Genomic DNA, 20,695 nt, shown 5'->3' on the forward strand with positions numbered 1-20,695 from the left:
AAAAAAAAAAAGTTTTTTTAAAAATAAAAACCATGGTTTTTGCCAACCCTGCTAGTTGCCTATAAATACAGCGTTTGGATGTATGGTATAAAAACTACAGTGCAAAAAACAGAAACCAACTTTGCTAGGTAGCCACTAGAATGCACCAACGCTATCTACCCGAGTCACGCAGGGTGAAGCTAGTGGGTCCGCGCGATAGAGCGAGGGTGCGTTAGCGACGGTGAGTATGAGCGTAAGCGAGAATAGTTAAAACAGATGGGTTTTGGCAATAATACGAGTTTCAATAGCACTTGTTATGCTTTCATACTAGTAATACCCCACTTGTAAACATAAAATACAGCTTATGTACACTGTGCAGAAATACACTACCGTAGCGGCCACCTAGGAGGTTAGGTTGAAATTATACGCTCGTTATTTATTGTAATTCTATAAAACTCAAACACGATACGTCACAACCTTGACCTATAACGCGCTATTTCCACACTGCCTTTCCCGCAAAAAAATAATAGGAAGTGACCTCCGCCAAATAATACCTTCGCCTCCACACACAGTGCCGCTTACAACATTAAAAACTACCAACAAAAACAACCACTTCCTTAACTTCAACAAGTCCCCCCATTTGATTTTCACTCACTCTTCGTCACATCACATACAGAAGGTGAACAAAAAAAAATAATCTAAAAACACTTCATACAGGACGCGTAAGTTTGGCCCTCCACTGTACAACTCATGTTGCGGTTGCCGATCTTCTTTTTCTTTTTTTATTTGTTTGTTTTGTTTTCAATGTGTCATGTGGACCTTCCTCTTCCGTCAGCAGTAACCAGTTCACCTGTGAGTGTCGTGGTGTAATAAAATGGGCGACCTGACAGACTTCCAGGGGCATGATCGTTGGTGCCCGTCTAGTTGGAGCTTCAGTGGCAACAGTGGCGAACATCGTCGGGGTATCGAAAGCCACTGTGTCCAATGTCACGAGGGCATACACAATTCATGGGCAAGCGACGTCTGCAAAGTACAACAGTGGTCAAAATACAATCCTGTCAGATAGGGACCGGAGAACATTAAAACGGACTGTAGCAGCTAGACAGATGATCACTGCAATGAAAATTACATCTGAACTCAATTTCGGCCTACAGAACCCGGTTTCATCGAAAACAGTGCGACGGGAACTTCATAAAATGAAAATTTATGGCAGGGCCGCTATTGCCAAACCCCTGGTCACAGCAGTAAATGCGAAGAGGCGTATCCAGTGGTGCAAGGACCACAAGGCATGGACTCATGAGCACTGGAAACAAGTAATGTGGTCCGATGAATCGACGTTCACCTTATTTCCAACAACCGGTCGTGTTTACGTAGGGAGAACACCGTCACAGGCCTATGATACAGACTGTCTGTTCCCAACTGGGTGGTTCTGTTACAGTATGGGCAGTGATATCGTGGTTTTCTGCAGGTCCTATCATAGCCCTGCACGGAATGATGAATGCTAAGGCGTATGAGGCCATTTTGGGGGACCAGGTTCTACCCATGGCCCAAATATGGTTCCCTGATTGTGATGGCATCTACCAAGATTTGGCACCCTGTCACGTTGCAAAAACTGTGAAATCATTGTTTGAGGAGCATGGCCAGGAGCTATCACACCTCCCCTGGGTCCCACAATCACCAGATCTGAACATCATCATTGAGCCATTGTGGTCTGAGTTAGAAAGGCGTGTTCGGCCTCATTACCCTCCACCAGAATCCCTTAAGGAACTGGAGCATGTTTTGGAGGAACAATGGTACAAAATTCCACACACCACGATTCAAGAGCTATATACGTCCATTCCACGTCGGATCCAAGCTGTTTTGAACGCAAACTAAGGCCCCACACCATACTAGGTATGATTTTGACACTTTTGCAAACGTTTTAGATTTTTTTGTCCAACCCTGTATATATTACCAGAGCAAGAGGTGAGGACATTTTCTGCTGAAAATATAACACCAAATTCAAGAATGGTTTTAACAGTTAAAACTACGAATTACCCAATGTTACATAAGCTTCATATTTCTTTTCTTATCTACTTTTCTTTCTTATTTTCATACGTTAACTATGATCAGCTACTCAAAGTGACCTAAACTGCTATTATCATTGTTTATTCATTGTATATTCCGCTACAACAATGCTCGGAAATGACAAGAACAACGTGTAGCAAAATATCATATCAGCATATCTTTACCGGTCAATCAGCAAGGAGAAATATAACTTTCATCCACACAGATTATTATCTTCGAAACTTCTGCCAACAACAATTCTTGTAAGACTTTCTTAGCACTACTTTTTAATACTTTCCAAGAAACGCACCACTTTCGTAAATAAACCACCATACACCAATGATACACGGAGTGAAAAATGCACGACTGGATCGAAATTCTAACTAGGTCTCCAGCTTACACTCCCTGAACAGCCAAATATTCTAGTACTGTTGAAGTCCGTGCTCAGTCAATTAGATCACATTGACTGCATCACAACTACTGTTGTGCTTAGACATCTCATTGTCTACATTACATATTACTGCCATTTATCAATATAAAATAAATCGCATACCAAATTTTATTCAACACCTTTCGGGATAAAAATACTAGTACCAAAATCTGCTCCTTTTCACGCAACAGTATAGTATAGATCAGTAAGCGAATTGAATATTTTTCAGAGAAGGAGATGGATTTCACCCATATACGTACCCAGCTATGCCCCACCCACCCACACACACAGTGAATACGTTGATGCTGTATTTGCAACAAATTCTGCTGTTTAGACAATTCTCAGTTTGATTTAAACTACTCACTGAGCAAAACAATACGTTTATTGTAAAAATAATTAACGTGTAACAGTTTCGTGAACTATTCTCTTTGGCTTCATCACATACCATCTGAGATAATGCATGGATTATACAGTGAATCAACATTGTTTGTCTGAAGAGTGATATCCTTTATTCTTTTTTTCTTCTTTTCTTTCAGATATTATAGAAGTTTCCTTGAAATTCGTATCGTTGAAGCTATATAACCTTGGTATTAATACTCCGTCAATTTAATGAATTTGACCCCTCGCCATTGGTCAAGTGCTAGAGTGTGCCTTTGGTGTACGTGGCCCTAGGTTCAAATCCCGGTGGGAGAGTACAAAAAATTGAATTTCAAACTCATTCAATTCTTCATGCCGTTTAAGCTAAGGGAGGCGGATGATTAAAGAAAATAAATGATAGAATAATCGGTAGAATGAGACTGTGGGAGGAAACTGGAGTACTCCGAGAAAACCCACGGACATTATGTCGTCCAGTTGGTCGGGGATCGAATCAGGAACCCCACGTACCACGGATAAGCGCCTTACCACTGAGCTTCCGTGCCTGCCCCTCTATGCCTGAATCGAAACTTACGTGTAACCTCTTGGTTACAAATGCTATTCTGCGAAGTAAAGCGAGAACCGATTTTTGGAAATATTCAGATTTCATAGTTATTTGCAAGATATTCGTAGCTCAGGTTCTAATTGGCCTAGACACATGACACACGAAACAGAATGCACAGAATAGAACAAAGATTCAGAAAATGCACAAGTTAGGCACATTCAGTGAATAGTCTCCTAATAAGGCACGCGAAAAGGAAAATTGGTCCCTAGTATCCTTTTTATTTTCTCCTGACCCGCGGTGTATTATTAACTGGCCAACACTAATAAGAGCAACAACCCAGCCTTCAATTTACTATCACCGACGCAAACACCTATACCTATGTTATAATTCGCACTTCAGCCATAATTGAAGCATTAGAAGAGATCTTTGGGACTAAACGTAATCTTTCGAGATTAAGAAGATTTGTCTCCAAAACTAGTGCCAAGCACAATTTCTGATATTTCTTAGCAGTTCCTTCTAATACCTCCCAGAAATACCATGAAACCCACTAACAACACAACACTTAAGTTCGTAGGATGACATATAGATATCGCCATCATTCACAAATCCATATGAGGATTAGGAAGTACTAACGTTCACATGATAACAGTCACAATTTCACAACAATCTGACGTTTAGTTCACAAGTTACAGTGGTTTCTAGTGATGCAACTTTTGTAATTTTCAAAACAATGAAAAAAATCTGAATTTCTTGTGTGTTGATACAGCATTGCTTTCTAATGAGGAAAAACACCGTTCAAGCAAAGCAATGGCTTGACAAGTGTTATTAGGACTCGGCTTCATCGAGACAAATGGTAGAGAAGTGGTTTGTTGAATTTAAACGCGGCCGTACGAACACCGATGATGCTGAACGCACTGGTCGCCCAAATTCGGAAGTTGTTCCAGAAAAAAAAAAAAAATCCACAAAATAGTTTTGGCCGATAGTAAAGTGAAGTTGCGTGAGACAGTTGACATCTTAAAGATATCAGAAGGCAGTGTATTTACCAGTTTACATGAACATTTGTCCATGAGAAAGCTCATTACGAAGCAGCTACAGCGTCTCCTCAGAGTCGACCAAAAACAACGACGTGTCGACGATTCAGAGCGCTGTTTGGAACTGTTTCAGAGCTTTTTTTTTTTTTAACGTGGTATGTGACAATGCATGAACATGAACCCATCACTACACTCGAGAATCAAATCGATAGTTAGCTTGTAAGGTTTTGGCCTCCGTAATTTAGGATGCGCACGTTATTTTAATCATGGATTACCTTGAGAAAGGAAGAACCATCAGTGGCAAACTATATGGCGTTATTGGTGCGTCTGAATGAAGAAATTGAGAAAAAAAAAAAAAAAAAAAGACCCCGAATGAGAAAGAAAAAATGCTCTTTTACCAAGACAATGCACCGTATCACAAGTTGATCGCAACACAAGGCAAAATTGCACGAATTGCTTCTCTATCCACCGTACTCTTCGGCACTGGCTCGCAGCGACTACTACCTGTTTACAGATCTAAAAAGAACGCTCCAGGAAAACAGATTTGGCTCCAATAACGAAGTGTTGCTGAAACTGAAGCCTACTTTGAGGCCAAAGATAAACCGTTCTACAAAAAAGGCAACAAAATGTTAGAAAAGCGTTTAAATGAATAGCTATACCACATTCGAAGGAGATTATGTAGATGAATAAAGTCAAAATTTACCTAAAAGTTGTTTTATTAGTCATCTACGAACCTGTTGAATCATGTGTTACTTTCGTTTGCTTTAAAAAAAGACATCCAAACCAGGGTGGATTGATTTAAATCACTTGATTTTTTACAATAAAATCTTTGATTTAAATCAAATTCCGAAATAAATTAAAAGTAAAAATAAATAAAATCCTATTTGTGTTCTGTTATTTCGATTATGGAAGATAATAATCATAGTGCAATGAGATTCAAATGTGTGTACAGCACAGTATGAAAACGAGTGTCATGCAGAGGATGATTTGGGGCAATCTCGTTTTGAAAGAATAACGAGGGAATCTGCTTTCTTCTCTTTCTAACACAGGGTTTATAAATCATTAACTATCCCAACGACGAAATCTCCATGGACGTTTAAGACGAAAATTCTTTTGTGTGTGCATCTGTGTTTGTTCCCAGATCATAGAGGTGTACTGAGAGGGGTCCGATCCCCTCTACGATTTTTTTTTTTAAGATTTTATAACTTTAGGCGAAATTTGTGTATTTTATATGTATTTCGTGCCGCAAGCTAGTTCAGATTTTTTAAAAATATGTCCCTGCGAAATATCAGGAACTTTTGTGAAAGAAATAAAAAGTGTCATGTTGATAAACGTTGCTGTACTTTTTCCTTAATGCTTAAGAAACATTGTTTAGGACTGAAATATGTTAACGATTGGGGATTATTTCAAAATTCAACTCCAATACTTTCACTTAAATTACATAATTAAACATTTAAGACTAATTCCTAATGAATTTTCTTCAATTCGCGACTTGTATTAATCAACGAGAAATATTTGCTTTAAATAAAAAAAAAAAAAACAACGAAAATATTTTATTTAAAAATAGTTTTTTTTTTTTTTTTTACCCTGACTCAAAATATAAATAAGAGTGCACTTTGTGCAGAACATTCATAGGAACTGATACAATAAATAGTAATACGAGCAATTACACTCTATTAATTTTAAGAAAATGGGACCAAACTTCCCTAAGCTAACCCGACCTTACCCTACTTATTCCTACCTTGCGTTATGTCAACAATGGAGAAAATCACTTGTTCTGCACAAAGTGCACTCTTGCCCAAACAAATTATGAACATGCTATCCACTTTCGCTGGAGATTTAATTAAAAGTTCTCAAACTGTTGTAAATACATTTTTGAGTGAACAACGTGTCTACTAAAATTCCAAAATGAAATTTCGTGACCTTTTCTTCAGCAAACCTTAAATTTCATAACACTCTGCGAATTAGGCCGAATTTTCATGCATGGGATAGAAATCTGCTTTGCTTGCGATTTGGTAGCGTCTAATAGAGACATTTTTGGTGTGTGAATTTCGATGTTTTATAGAAAAAAAAAATTCCAATCTGTACATATATTTGTACAGATAAAAAAAAAATCGTGACCCAAAAGATAAATTTCTTGCCTTTCATGACCATTTTCTGATTTCGTGACTTTTCCGTGACTTTCGTGACCGACTTTAGACACCCTGGTGATCTAAACTGGCTATAATGTTGCCTTCATCACCGTAATCTATGTGAAATATTTCCGTATTTCAGTGAAATGAAAAAAAAAATTGGAAGCTTCCGCTCAGCGTAGTTTTCTAGAAGTGATTCTAGTTTTACATCCAACGTTTAAACCCTTTAGCCTAAAGGAGACGGATGTATATTGAAAATGAATGCTTATGAACTGATGGAATGATAATGTGGGAGGAAGCTGTAGAGCAGAAAACCCACGGAAACTAGTATGTAGCACAAACTCGCCTAGCTAGGGATCGTACGGCATACCCTTTGCAGCCAAAGTGCGCGCTCTACCACTGAGCTCCCGTACCTCCACCTCGTAGTTTTATCCTTTTGTATTTTGTTTTGTGCTGTAGCTTCTTAAACGGGAAACTATGATTAATCTACACTAGTTAATAACATTTCCATTAATTTGTAAATTGTGAAACTAAATGTTGTGATTTTTTTTTTTTTGTAAATACTTCATAAAAGGTTTTATTAAAAAAAAAAAAAAAAAAAAAAAAAGCAAATTACCCATAATTATAGGATGTTATATATGCCCTTAGTTTCTCTTGAATAATGCAAGCAGTTAGCCACCAGCCATCTTTCGCCCTTGAGAATTAAGCAAGGACACAAGATTACCCGTTAGTATACATAAAACCCTCGTTATTTTTTTTACTTTTCTAAACGGTCATTCTGAAAGCAACCCTCAACATGCATTTTTCAATTTGAAATTCAAGTAAATACACACAGCAAATACTGAACCACATTAATCAATTATGCAAACCTCTCTACATACACAAAAATTATGTAAGAAAACTAATGTGGCTCCCAATATAGTACTAATTTAGATGTACGCATATGTTGTGTCGAATAAAGTTGATTTTTTTTTTTTTTTCCTTTTTTAAGGTTACAAGTGAAAATTACGATCAAAGACAATCAATTTAATTCAACATAGAAATCAAACTTACATAAAATTCGTGTTATTTTATACAGTTAATAACATACCTTTCTGGATTATCGAATTTTGCGGCTGATAATATCAGATAATGCAACTGCACGAGCAATGATCTATTACACTGAACCGAATCTGATTTGCAGAACACCTTCACGGTTGCTCTTCCAACCTTCAAACGACCCTGAACATCGCAAACCGCACCGGTCTTCTTCCTTTTTTATTATCACTATCTATTCTTTATAATCTGTGCAAGTTACTTTTTTTTTTTTTTTTGTCAATATCCTAATATTTGGTGAAACTGATTTTCCTTATTCACAAATATAGAAGTAATAGACTTTTTAAAAGATCATTTATAAAATTAGCAAAGAAAAGGAAAGTGGTCTTAAAGGAAGAAAAAAGTAGCATATAGAACATGCTAATGTAGGTAGTGAGCTACTTCAAATATATTTTTACATATGGCGATTTCCATAAGGAAATAAAAACAATTTATATAGGGCCTATGACTGAATAGCGAATTATAAATTTCTTAACAATTGCCACAGTAATTAAAGTACGAGGAACGACTTGAGGAATGACAATGTCATCTCCAAAGGAGGAAGGTGGGGCTCTGGCCCGTTCCTGATCATTTTCTTTCTTCCTTTACATTTCCAACTCAGAGGCGTCAGTTTCTCAATCACATTAATTCCTAATAGTTTACATTCAGGCTCACTGGCACAAATATTGGGGGAATGAGGGGGACATGTCCCCTCAATCTTGGAACTGGCGGGACTGAACCCCAATAATTCTATTTGGAACGTGTTTTGGGGGAGAAATGTGATTATTTGTGTCCGACTGCCAGAAAGAAAAGTTAGATGAAATTGAAGTCCCTTGCTGAATAATATACATCAGATTCACCTCAGAAATCAGATTCATCTACCATAATATGAGTCTCATCTTCTTCTCCCCAGAATAAGCCTTAAATCTGCCCGCTTCCCAATTAGAGTTGCCAACTCTGTAAAATAAAAAACGACACCCCCTCAAAATCCGCTATAAGTCTAGGTGTGAAGTATCTCTGTTTGGATCCATCCATGGGAAGAAAATGTACTATCGTGAACAAAAGTGCATTAGCACCTGTAGTCTGCATATCCTTAGTACATTAACTAATAAGCTTAATAGATACATTGTTCTATATATGAGAAACTGAAATCGGCATTGATCATTTTATTGCATTTACCAGTAATTGCCACTTCTTTAAAATTATCGAAACAGATGAAGAAAAATATAGTATCCTTAATAACAATTTTTGGATTTGGAAAATGAAATGTATTCCTTAAACTTGTACTTCAGCTACAGGAAATTGCTTTAAGAAGTCCTGTTTCACTCTCAATAAATGTGTAAAATTCCTTGGAAGTAAATTTCAAATTTTCCCTGATACAGTCCCTATCATCTCTTTAAAATTATCTAAACAGATGCTGATGAAAGATGACAGTTTGGATTTACAGAATGAAAGTTACTTCTTAAATCTATACTTCGAAATAGATACAAATTTGAATAAAAAACGGTTATAAAGGGACTGGTAAGAAGTTTGTCCAGTCACCTGCTTCATGAAAATAACACCAATTTTTTTCGACCAGGCCGGTCAAAAACCGGCCAGTTGGTAACCCTATTCCCAATGTTGAAGACAAATCTGCTCTCCTGATCCTCCACAGCATTGTTTTTCAACTTCATAAATATTTTGAACATTGTTTTAAAAAATATAGGAACGGTCTTAACCTCCCTCCCCAATGCTGAAGACAGATTTGCGTCGTTGCTCAGGGTAATGTAGTTGTCACTGGCTGCGCTGCCACCTATCTGACCCCAAGAGATGTCGCTATCGTGAAGGCAACTTAAAGACAAGCCAAATCCTTGGGAGGAAGACAACTAGTATATATAGTTATTGATGCAAGGACCTAAAAATACTTTCTTCCACGGCTTTTCTGCCTGGGAAATTTTGAGGACTGGTAATGGTGGCGTGTTGTTTGCCACAACTCGTCTTTCGTGTAATTTGCCATGATTTTTCCACAGTATTTGCATTTCCGGTTTTATCAGATCTCATTATCGTGAAGATTCACACACAGAGGATGTAAAAGGAAAGGGTTACCATTCACCTCTATTTTTAACCCCTTTTGAATACGTAGAAGTGTTCTCGCCTTTGGGGCAAGAGAAGTCTCATTACCTAGTTTCTTGAAAAAAAAAAAATTAAGCTTCAAGGAAAGGAACACAAAATATCATTAATATCATAAATTGATATAATTGCATTTTCTCTTTCAACGAAGTTTTTAATATTACCTCCTATTATATAATGTTCATTTCTTTTCGTTATGCTATGCGTTTTTATACACTTAACAAAAATAAAATGGAATATTTCAATTTTACGAACGTCCGTGGTTATACCGTGTAGGCTAAAAGAGATGTGATGATGAGAGTGAACAAGAAATGGTGGAATGAAGAAAATGGGAGAGCCACGAGAGAACCCTTGCATACGATGTTTGCCTACCAAAAAGTTCCCTTGGCGCGAGCTGGGATCGAACTAGAGATCCCATGAACCAGAAGTGACCATTCTACCACCGAGTCACCGTGGCTCCTATACACTTAAGAAATGTATATATATAATAGTTTGGACAGGCACAAGAATAGGAAAAGTTACAAATTCCATTATAATACTTTATTGTTTTTGGTATACTTGCTGACAGAGAGACGGGTGGTCGTTTTATAAGGCTATCGATACATATGCATACTAATGATATTATACAATATATTAACATTTTGTAAATACTGTAACATAATTTTATTGAAAAGTGCACTAATGTTAATAATAATAATAATAATAATAATAATAATAATAATAATAATAATAATAATAATAATAATAATAATAATAATATATTATTCATCGTAAAATCATGAGGTACCCATGTAAGAATTCGTTTAACATATTTCCAAAGTTGAATTAGTTAATTAAATTAATAAAATTCTATACAGCTGCATCATGATTTTATGATCAATTAGATGTAAGAGATCATTCTAAGAAGTAATTCATCCTATTTCTTTTCTAGTATGTATATAAATATTTGATTTTTAGTATCATTTTTATGTCACTTTTTACTTGATATGTTGCAGGTTTCAAAATAGTCATCATTGGGTTCCAATAGCAAAGAAACATGGCGACATATAACACATGACATGCCTCAGGAAATGACGGTTGTTTACGGCGAGGATTGTGTAAACATCAGTACGGTAAGATCTTGAGCTTTTCGTGTTCGCACAGAAAATCCCACGGGAGTGAACCTTGCCGTGATTAACAAACAACGAATTGGAAGGCCACGCACTACAACGGATGAACCACATCACAATCGTGTTGATGAATTAATTCGAGAGAACCAGCCCATCACGTAGGCAGAGCTTGCTGTGAAATGTGTCAAATCACGGGAGTGAATGCATATAATATCGCAGATTTTGGATGCTAGAAAGTTTATGCACAGTGGATGCCGTGAAAAGCGACTCCTTATATGAAACAGAACAAAATGGACATTTCAAATAGCTGTTTCAGCTCCATGAACGTGCTGGTGATGAGTTTTTAAATAATGTTATCACAAGTGATGAAACTGGGATATACGATTTGAACTCTGGAAACAAAAGCACCTCCTTGGATTATCGTCAAAATAGATCGCCTGTAGCAAAAAAGTTTTAAGGCTATGCTCCACCAAAGCTGTCATGGCATTGCATTGCCGTCCAAGACAACTATCCCTATCCGGATAATAAAAATTGTAATTGGTTGTGCTTAAAAAGATAATAACGACAGGATTATGAAATTCGATTTACTACTACTTCAATATTTTTTAACACAATGCAAGAACAACTATTGTTTTAACTTAATAAATGTAAAAGTTATAACAATCAGAATATCGCAGAAGACCTATGCAATACTCCACCTGTAAGCAATTTATCTTCCATCATCAGCTTGGGCCAATTGGAATGCTCTGGAGATCATTTCACGGGCCATGCCTTGAACTACCTACTTCTTGGCAGGTGTCCGATATCTATTGAAAACTCGGGAAAATACTTTTAACCAAAAATTTGTTTCCCTTGTGTATGAATGTCTGTGTATGTATATATCTGTGTGTGATAGCGGGATGTGTAGTAGGCACACCGATCACAGTCGTCTGGTGCAGTGTGACGAGGCCGACGGCAGATTGTAGCACAGCAGGGGTATGGCCCATATGATTTAGTTCAGTCTTAAGGCTGTGGTATCGATAGGCAAAGTCATGCTGATAGTCTTTTGGGATGTTTATGTAGTGTAGTGCATTTGAAATTCCTGCCTAAAGATATTACCATGATCAGTACCGGTACTGTAATACTCAAACAGAACTGAAAGCACGGACGTGATGAGTTCGTTTATTAGTATAGCCTCTCATTCAGCACGATAATACTTGCACTGAAATTAGTGGAATGGTAATTGAGAAAATTCAGCGAATTGATTTCATCATCATCGCCAGATTGTGGGAGGAAACGGGAACACCTCGAGAAAACCCACGGATATGGTCTATTTTGAAACTAAATTAACATCATTCAGAGAACTCTGCATAAACTGAAGAAAATTATAAACTCACGGTACCAGACCACGGTTATTGGGTGCAAAACCTCCTAGCAAAGTTATCTTAATTTCTGACGGATCTTTAAAGATGTATGCGGTCTGGCGTTGTCAGCGTGGTACATGACACCTCTTTTGTTGACTAGTTCTAGCCGTTTCTATTGAATTACCAGTAACTCGTGACACATGACTCCTTGCCAATCTCACCAAACACACAGCACAACCTGCCTGGTCGTGAGCGTGGGATTTGCCACCAAATGTGGAGCTGCTTCTCGTTTCCACCACGATTTATTTCTCACATTGTTGTAGAAGATTAGTCACTTTTCATCATTCACGATTAACTACTTCAGAAATGCCTCGAGTTCGCTACATTTCAGTAGAGATTCAAAGATGGAAATGCGATAGAGTAAATATTGTTCAGTCAGATAATGTGACATCCAAACGTCGAGATTCTTTCTGCTACCAGCTTAGAGGTCTGTATGGGGTCGGGCCATACAATTCCAAATATACAACGATATTTCTTGGGCCTTTCCGGGCCTCACTTTGTAAATATACTGTACAATGATATCTATTGGACCGTTCTTTCCAGAGAACTTTTAAAGTACAACTGCAAAATTAAACTTCTACTTGCTGTAAATAAAAATACAGTTTTGCGTTAATTATTAAGCTTCTGTAATTCGGGATTATTTCGGGCTTATTTGATTATCACACGGGCTCGAGCCTAAACGCTAGAACGTATTTCGGACTCGGGTCGAGCCTCACATTATAAATTCACGAACCGGGCCCAGCGCCGTAACTTGGATCTTTTTCTGGGTTGTAAGCATTAATGCGCGTATTTGGGTCCCCTAGAAAAAGTTGTTTTTCTAATTCTTGGGCCTCCTCTTTCCATCTTTCTCTTACTCTTTATGAGACCCCGGAGCCTGTGGGCCCTCCAGCACGGCAAGGTCTGTGGGGCCGTTACTTACGCCCCTGGGCTCGTTCCATACATGACAAATTAATTAAGGGGACAATATTGAAGAATCTCAAAGCCATACAAATAAGTATTATTTCTAAGGCCCCTAATAGTAGACTTTTTTTTTTTTTTTACTGAAATGGGCCCACGACTCATTTTTTATTTGCTTTTTGTGTGCTGTTTTGTGTATGTGATGTAGTGAACCTGTTTGATGCTTCATTTATACATTCATGTTCATATCGTATATGGAGTAAGAAAATTTTGTCTTAAAATGGGCCTCCCTAGAACGGTGGGTAGCTTCCCTGGGGGGCAGTTGCCTCCTGCCCCCACAAGTTACGGCCCTGGACGGGCCGGATGCGGGCTAAAAATTCCGGCCCGTGCAGACCTCTAGGCCAGGTTGCTCAAATGGTTTAACATTGTTGGTGATGGACGTTTAGGTGATTGTCGATTTGCCAACATATCATCCACATTTTCTGTGATGACTTGTCCATTGCAAAGGAGCATTTTGGATATCAAATTTTCCAGAGCAAAAGCAACTGAACATTCTTTTAACTGCTACTTTCAGTAACGAATCTTGCTCATAAACAGCACAAATATCTTCATAGGCCTCCGCAGCATTTGGGCTTTTATCGAAATAAAATTCTAAAATGTAACGCAGTTTTGCGGAGGCACAATATGTTATGTTTAACAAGAATTTTAACAGTTTTTGCACTTCTACTAGCTCCAACTGTCAATCGTCAAACGATGTTAGCCTGTCCCTCTGCGATTCATATACTCGGAGCTTTGTAACACTAACGTCATCTGCGCACAAAAGGCTCAATATTTTTTCGGTAAATCTCTCTCTCTCTCTCTCTCTCTCTCTAAGCCATCTCCAAATATGATGTACTCCATCTAAAGTGAAGGATTATTAAAAAAAAAAAATCGGACGAGCCGTTTGGGCTGTACACTCTTTATGCGCCCAATGGTAAACGAAAATTCAACGTTGTCATTTACCTGGACCCACAACATAACTGAATGAAGTTATTGTCTTTTACGCTAATATGTCGATGGCCAGCCCCCTATTTCAAATAGTAACTTCATTTACTTATGTTGTAGATCCAGGTAAATGGCAATGTTGCGTTTTCATTTAGCATTTGGCTCATAACGAGTGTACAGCCGAAACGACTCGTCCGATTAAAAAAAAAAAAAAAAAAAAATCCTTCACTTTAGATTGAAAACATCATATTTGGAAACGGTTTCCCCTCTTACGTTTTGCTGTAACTCCGATAATAACAGAGTTACCCTCAGTGGCGGATCCAGGGGGGCGATCGGGGCGATCGCCTCCCAGAAGAGGGAAGTTTTTTTTTTTTTTTAAATTTTATATATAAATAAAACCCATCCCAGATTTTTGAAGCTCTTTAAAAGTAGCTCTAAATAGCAGTATTACAACCCACCGCTCCCCCCAGAAGCCCGTCCTGGATCCGCCTCTGGTTACGCTATGTCAGGGAACTTGGCCAAACATGTTTCCAACGAACTCATCGTTCCTCAACCTTGGGCGAACGATCAGTGTTACTTGGGTAAAATCTAAATTGTCACTGTTCGGCAGTTAAGGAAATCATGTAGTCACAACTAGTGCTGAATATTCGACCAATGAATTCTTGGAATATTCATAATACCCATTATTCGAACAATTATTCGGATAATGAGTTTTGAATAATTGTTCGAATTTTGAAAATGAATATTCGAATTCGGAAGGTTCGATTCTAATATTCGAACAATACAGAAGAAATATTCGAATAATTTTAACAGCACTAGTCAAAACTATGCTTCGATCGCCTTTAATCCCAAGATTATCCCAGATGCCCATTTTAGAGAGAATGCGTGAACCTGAGTCGCATTGGAACGAAGGTAGAACAATTAAACTTACTTCTCCCGATTGGTAAGTAGATGCCTTCTCGACTACGCCATCGCGGTTGTTCTTTTACTTCCTACCACTTTTAATTTGATTGCATTTCATCTTGTAATTGCTTTTGAGGAATATTTCTTTCTGTTTCCAAATAATTCATAAAGGATATTGTAAATAAGAAAAAGGATTGACATTAGAACATGCAGTACTTCAATTTGATGGCCAACGTTCTACGATTCTCCTCCTGTACTAAGCATTTTTCCATTGCATCATTAGTCTAGAATGGATGGCAATTTATTTTCATAACGACACGTATTCGATTTGCCACACATGCCCACAGCCCTATTACTAAAAAATGGAGTTCAAATAAAAACATACAAATGCCCATCCTAAGTCATATTGATATATGTATGTGTGGATGGATGGATGGATGGTTGGATAATACCATTTTAATTTTTAAATACGCAGTTGTTAGCATTTAGCTTAATTTAGTGGTTTGATCACTTAAAAGTGACTCGCAGTGGACTATACAGAAGTGATTGAAAAGAAAATTAGTTAACACATGATTAAGAGGCCCCATCACAGCGAAATTAAAATACCGCTAATTTTACAGTAATTATGTAATATCTTCAAGTAGATAAAAGATAATCGAAATGTGGAACAAGAGCCCCCTAGACTATATTATTTTACAGCCATTTAGAAAATCGGCATTTATTTTCGCGTTTCTAAATAGTTGCAAATGGAAATCTACTAGGTGACTCATGATAAGGGTACCTCATGTAAAATAATATTGTCTAGGGCGCTCTTGTTCCACATTTCGATTATCTTTTATATATTTGAAGATATCACATAATTACTGTAAAATTAGCGGTATTTTAATTTCGCAGTGATTAGGCCTCATAATATGTTTTTCTCAAAATATAAACCTTTTGAGTTTTTAATGTTGCATGTAATATGAGTAATCTTGCGAAAAATAGTGCAAAAGCTCTCGAGAAGAAAAAGTGTTTCCGCTACTGCTGTGTGATATCTCATTTTATCTCTTTAACTGTGATGAAAGAATACTCTTGACGTGGGGCAATTACGTAACGGTATGTCATTGCTTCTACTTATCTCTCGCAGCTGGCGTGGGTCAAGGATCTTCTACTGAAGATACAAGTGGTCGTGAAACATAGCTTATAAATGATTCTTTGATTTGATCTGTACTCCATAATGCTTAATGTGAGGTTAAAAACATTGATTATCAACTGTAAGATGTCGGAATAAGCATGAATGAAATATTGTCTTTAGAGTTCGATTAGTAACGGTTCTCTCCTTATTCTTGGAAGTTTGTCCTCGGTTGATTTTCTCCAGTTATGGTTACTTTTACGGCATGTTATGATATGAAACATCTTTTCTGAATGCGAAAATCTTAAATTCACAGGCCTATATCGAAGCAGAACTCCAGTCATGGACCCCAAAAAAAAAAAAAAAAAAAAAAAAAAAAAAAAGCTGTTATTCTCATATTAACAGTGCCGTATCAGTGCCTGAGGGGGTTGAGCTCGGTGACGGCCCTGGGCACCGAAGTAAGGGAGCGCAAAATCGGGAGGAAAAGGAAAAGAAAAGTAGGAAAGGAAAACGAGAGGGAGGGAAATTACTAGTATGTACTTAAATCCGCTTAATGCTCTAGGAAGTGATCCTATAATATTACTCATGTTAGGAAAATGCATGTGTGCATATATAAAATTGAAGGAAACCGTAATAAAAAAAAAAAAAGTGCTCAAAATCAAGGAAAAGCAGGGTTTATTTTTGAAAATTTTGTTACGCTTCGCGCGAATCATGATGGTGCTTCGCGGTTGGTCTGTCGATCTCACTCAAATATACGGGGGCGCCGTCGTATACTATCGCCCCGGGCGCTAATTTTCCACGACACGGCACTGCATCTCAATGTCCATTTCTGATATATATTTGTATCAAAGAGAAAAAACTTTGATTATAATGCATTTACTCATTAAAAGAAATAAGTGAAAATCTCAAAATGCAGTGGAGTATGTGATTTAGGGCTACGTACTTTTGTATCAAAGAGAAAAAAACAATTTTTTTTCGAAAGATGAAAAATCTGAAAGGAGTTGTCTATGTAAACACGAAAATATCAGAATGACAACAAGCAAGTGAGAAAAGATAGAGACACACCTCATATTGTTATTTATTATTATCACTAACAAAAATGTCTTTTCTCCGCATGGGAAGATTAAGATTTAATGAATACAGAACCAGAAATCAAAATATTGTAGGAAACCTCCCCCTCATTCCCCTGAAGACAGTGGTGGCTTTAGCGGGTAGATCGGGTAGGCATAGGCCTACCCAAAAATTTTGAGAAATATATAAACGCTAGAAGATACAATAAAGAGTAAATATATTTTCCACTATTTATATTAATGTAGATAATTATTTAACAAATAGCGTCAAACACTATTGTGAAAGTAATTTCCTACTGTCATTAATCAATCAAATGTTTACATGTATCCATAAGCGAGGGAGCGGTCCTACCCAAAATTAAAATCCTAAAGCCGCCCCTGCCTGAAGAAGTGGAATGAAAACGCTATAGCCCTTATTATTCGCTCATTTTGAATGAAGAGTTTATATACCGACCTCTAACTTAAGCAAATCCTTACGTTGGGCATTTTCTTAATAAACAGTCAGAAATGTTAATATTATAGAAATTGTCCTCCTTCAATAGGGGAGGGATAGGTTCGCGGTGGCTCAGTGGTAGAGCGTTCACCTCTGATGCTTGGGGTCCCGGGTTCGATCCCAGCCCCCGCCTAGTGAACTTTGTGGTGGACAAACACCATGTGCGTGAGTTTCCTCGGGGTTCTCCCGTTTCCTCCCACTTTCTTCATTCCACCATTTTCATTCATTACTCATCATCACCGTCTCCTTTAGCCTAACCGGCATAACTGTGGGACGTACAACTAAACATTTCATTTCATTTCATTTTTCAATAGGGAGCTTTCGAAAATGCTGAATCATTTATTGCTTTATAATAAATTAAAGTATATAAGTAATTGGAAAATTACTTAGCACATAATATAGAATTGTATATTTCTCAAAATATAGATTAGGATAGGTGAACTATTTTCTGTCTTTTAGCGCATTTCTGAAGTCGGTTAATATTTCTTGTATAAAAAGTTGTTATTAAAAAGTACAATTTGTTATTTGGTAGTTCAGCGTCGAAACTTTTTGTTTGACACTATCCTAGTATTTTTCTGGTGTAAATAAAGAAAATCCTGCAAATCGTTAGTCAAGGAAGCAGAAATATTTTGGCTTAGCATTTTTTGTTTAGTTTACTCCCACATGCCGTAAAAGTCGCCAACACCTAGTGGCCCACTTGCAGGTAAATGTCGATCGTCGATATAGCGACGCGCCAAAGGATTGCTGCTAGTGTGCCACTGGTAGCAGGGTTTCGTCGAGTCGAAACATATATCTAGAGTCGGGGTGTTGAAGTTACCACCGCGTAGCAGCGAGAACTTCGTTTTGGTCCGCGCTCCTTCGATTCGTCGCAAGGGGCCAACACGAACTATCGACAGTCACGTGCGTACGGTTATTAATATATATTATTTTTTTACTGACGAATTGTTCCTAAAGTGAGTTCCAGGGGTCAAGAGTAACTCCTGTCTCTACATCATGAAAGTAAAAAATCTTGAGATGAGTGCCTATAACTAACTAACTAACTCTATGGCCTATGGAACCCGGAGGTTCAATGCCGCGTTCACAAAAGCTCTCCACTGACTTCTATCCTTAGCTAATTGCATCCAGTTTCTACTTTGTATTCCTATCTCTGTGAGATCCATCTTAATATTATCCTCCCATCTGCGCCTAGGTCTTCCTAATGGTCGTTTTCCTATGGGTCTACAAGTCAAGACTTTGAAAGCGTTCCTACTTTCTTCTATTCTAGCTACATGACCTGCCCACCTAAGCCTCCTAGACTTGACAACCCTAGCAATGTTGGGTAAACCGTATAAACTATGTAGTTCCTCGTTATGAAGCTTCCGCCATTCCCCATTCTCGTTCCTCTTGGGTCCGAATATTCTTCTCAGGATCCTGTTCTCAAATACTTTCAGTCTATGTTCTTCCCTCAGAGTAAGCGACCATGTTTCGCAACCATACAGAACAACAGGCATGATTATCGTTTTATATATTTTAAGCATGAGTGCCTATAATTGTATGAATTTAGATGGCAACTGTCACCGATCATTTGAAAATGAATATGGCAGAACCATGAAATAAAGTAAATAGACGCGCTTCATTTCCTTATAAAATTCCATGGCAAGTGCATTTTATCTGATTCCGAACGGTTATCGTCGAATATACACGGTTAAAGGAGCACTGTGATTAGTAAAATTAAAAAGACCTCAACGATTTATCGCTCTACAAGGGACTTTTTTCAATGCCTCCGTGGCGAAGTCGAAAAAAAGTGCGGCAAGTAGTCATAAGGTTGTTGGTTCGCGTCCACACCGGGTTACTTTTGTTTTTAACTTATTTTAAAAGTGCTTTGTAGACTCACCTTAATGTAAACAAATTACGCATATAGACAATTTAGCATATTTTGGGGGATTAATTTTGTGGATCATTGGTGTTTCGTCGCGTCTCTGCCGTTGCTGGGCCGCTGGTGGTATAATTTTCAAAACGGAAGTGGGGCCACTGAGGATCGTCGCTGCGGGGCCACCAATGTTTGGCGAGATGTTGCTAGTTGCCCATCGGTGGTCCATAGACGCTTACGGCATGGGGTCTGTAAGTTTGGGCAAAAGTCTGGATACATCCTTATAAAAGTCGAACGGTGTGATGAATCATAATGTCTTTTGGTATCGGGTATCTATAGATGGGGGCGCAACTTATAGGAGCTATGACGACAGCTGTTGCCATCTTAAAATCCGTCATCTTGGATTTGAGTTACGTTTTTTTTAAAGGGGAAGGGGATCATGTCACAGATCATTTTACACTTGTTTTTACTTAGGAATACATCTGTGCAATCCTTAGTATCGCGATATCTTTATTTGTGTAGGAGTTATGACCTGTTAAAGTTTAAAATTGCAAGGAGGTGGTCAATTTTCTTTATCGTTGAAGGTGATCCACAATGGGATTTATACAGGAGGCACTCATTGAAATTGTGTTTATGAGTGGTGAACGAAATACCAGAGTGATTGCTGTTGATTTCAATGCCCAGCTTCCTGAGAGAAATGACATTTCACATATGACAGTTTCCATGTTATTGGACAAATTTCGTGAAACAGGTTCTGTGGCAGACAAGCCACTCAGTGGATGTCCCGACAGTCACCGACTAGGAGACTGCAACAGCAATTGTGGCATCAGTTGTGAAAAGTCCACATCACAGTATGCGCCGGTTATCAGCAATATTCGGTGTCAGTCAGCATTCAATCCTACGTGTGTTGCATACACACCAATAGCACTCCTACAAGTACAGTTGCAACATCATCTCTCGGAGGATGATCGACGGTTCCAATTTGCATAATGAGCTCTGGATCAGTGTGACAGTAATCCAAACTTTATACGACAGGTGTTGTTCAGTAACGAGGCTAACTTTTATGTGCAAGGTGAGGTAAATAAACAGAATCAACATTACTGGTCAGATGCAAAACCCTCGTGGGTGGATCCATGTAAAGGTGCTGGTGGTGGAA

General features: G+C 37.9%; 1 protein-coding gene across 3 annotated transcripts in view; it reads right to left on the minus strand.

Annotated features, from left to right (window-relative positions):
• The window catches only part of LOC145678547 (pyruvate kinase-like), a 145,751-nt gene that overhangs the window by 73,732 nt on the left and 51,324 nt on the right, over positions 1-20,695 (minus strand). The window contains exon 1 of one of the 3 annotated variants that reach the window (XM_081748829.1): positions 7,628-7,784. The exons of 1 other annotated variant lie outside the window; for it this stretch is intronic. The gene's annotated coding sequence lies outside the window, so the exon portion shown is untranslated. Of the gene's footprint in view, positions 1-7,627; positions 7,785-20,695 lie in introns of those variants that run through there. One more of the 3 variants, XM_081748828.1, reaches the window with a different exon arrangement.

Source organism: Thermobia domestica, chromosome 2 (genome assembly GCF_964235325.1).
Source record: "Thermobia domestica chromosome 2, izTheDome1.hap1.1, whole genome shotgun sequence".
Classification (NCBI taxonomy): Eukaryota; Metazoa; Arthropoda; class Insecta; order Zygentoma; family Lepismatidae; genus Thermobia; species Thermobia domestica.